The sequence below is a fragment of the Marmota flaviventris genome, chromosome 16 (genome assembly GCF_047511675.1).
Source record: "Marmota flaviventris isolate mMarFla1 chromosome 16, mMarFla1.hap1, whole genome shotgun sequence".
Classification (NCBI taxonomy): Eukaryota; Metazoa; Chordata; class Mammalia; order Rodentia; family Sciuridae; genus Marmota; species Marmota flaviventris.
In genome coordinates, this window is record NC_092513.1 from 59777926 (window position 1) to 59780084 (window position 2159).

General features: G+C 39.8%; 1 pseudogene; it reads left to right on the forward strand.

Annotated features, from left to right (window-relative positions):
• Positions 1 to 950: 950 nt before the first annotated feature.
• Positions 951 to 1832, forward strand: LOC114083636 (KAT8 regulatory NSL complex subunit 2 pseudogene; annotated as a pseudogene).
• The last annotated feature ends 327 nt before the right edge of the window (positions 1833 to 2159 follow it).

Sequence of the window (2159 nt, forward strand, 5' to 3'; positions counted from 1 at the left end):
ATTTACATAAACTTTATTTACTTTTCTATAATTTCAACAATAAAAAAGTGGAATTTGTAATTAAAAACACAATACCATTTATATCATCATCCAGAAGATGAATTACTTAGGTAAAACCTAACAAAATATGTGTATTTTTACTTATAAATGTCTGTAAAGAAATTGAATTTATAATATATAAATAAGTTTTGAAGCTCAACCAGTAAAAACTGAAGCAACGTAGCATAATTATGGAAAGAATCGTAATAGCCTATTCACCAGAGAAGATATGTGAATGGCAAATAAATTTATTAAAATGTCTAACATTAGTTATTAGGGAAATAGCAATTAAAATCACATTGAGTTGGAACACTGTGTCAGAGATTTTGGTACAAACATGATTCGGATTCACATCTTGCCAACTAATCAAGAAAAGACCATCCCAGTGCCCAGGTTTCAGGAGCTCCTGTCTTGTTTATTTACTCCTCACCCGTGCTTGCAACCTCATCAGGAGAGACAGGAGTTTTTCTTTAAGTGTATCCTTGAAGACAAGTACACCCTTCAAGCAATGCACTTATATATAGACAGAGAATGGAAAAAGAGGGCCCAGTGCTTCCTCAAAGCCAGAGAAGAAAGGCAAGGTTTCCTTCTGTAGTGAACATGCCCGTAGGAATTCCCTAGCACTTCATGCTCAAATGAAGAACAACCATCCAGGGCCTATGGAACACCCTTGCATCAGCTGAGCACATATTCTAAGAATGAGCTCTGCTCTCAGACTCCAGAAAGTAGTCTCAGTGAAGCCAGCTGAACACTAGATGAAGACAGCTCGAGTAAATGGGGACTAGGAACCCATTAATGTGGATCAGACATGGAGAGGTGACCCTGACTCCGAAGCTGATAGCATAAACAGTGATCAAGATGATTTCCTAAAACATGCTTGTGCCTACACAGCTGAAGAAGTGGCCCTGATTATGCATTAGCTGCTGATTCATATGCAGTCTTTATACATTGATCAGTTTAAACAACATCCATATGTGCTTAAGCAGCAGCAGCCTTGGTACTTACATAATCACAAAGTGGAATAGGAAGCTCTAGGTAGTAGTCTCCTTAGTGACCCAGAGAGACTTGTGACCAAAGAATAAGAGCTCTTAGAGTGATTGAAATGTATCACCAATGCTATGAGTGTAAGCCTATTCCAAAAGCATCTGAAGGAACTGCAGAATGCCTGCACAGAGGGTGCTGCCCAACAGACCCATACCACTCATTCTAGTCAGAGACACTTGGACTATGTGGAGAGTGTACATTGTTCCAATCAGTCTCTCTCAATGACCAGACACTGCCTTATCCATATTTGTCAGGATGCAAATTAGGTTCTCTTGAAATGCTGCCAGAAATCGGAAGAGGTATCCTGCAACAAACGGTTTCTTGTAAGCCTCTCTATGGATCCTTGCTATCCATAGCATTTCCATTTGCCTCCTCAAATGTGTAAGCAGGGCAGGGTACTGTCTGTGACAGATGATATGGATGTTGGCCCCATGAATCAGTACTTGAGTGCTATTAAGCTTCAGCCCACAGAGAATTTTCCACTGGAATTCAGTGATAACTTGGATGTTGTTGGTGATGGTGTTCTGTGCCCTTCTTCACCCTTGCTTTTTGATCCTTCATTAATCCTTGAAGATCATTCAGTCAAATAAATTCCTGAAGGCCCAGCAGATATCTTGGGCCAGATTCAGGTGGCTAAAGATAGGTACAGATCCCAGGTATCTCAAAATTCTGAGAAATCCTGTACACCATTGCCTCAAAGTGGATTGGCTACTGCAAATGGAAAAACAGAATCCACTACTAGCAGTTGAGAGTTTGTTTTGGGTACCACATTGCTTAGATGGATTTCACTTTTTTGTTTTTCAAACAAATATCTCTGTTCATCTCCCACTAAACAGGGGCAATCAAATGTTTTTGTTCTGGGTTATAGAATGCCATAGTCAAACAAAACCATACTTGGTGGGGGGATGGGCCAATAGTGTCCAAAAGTTGTGGGTTTTTTTCTACCCTGGGCAAGGAACATAGGGATTATATATCTCTGAAATTGAGTATTTGGGACTGTGCCAAAGGAGAAAGTGATATCTTTGTAGTGGGATTTCTTAAGTCTTTGACAGGAATCCACATACAAGATTATGTGA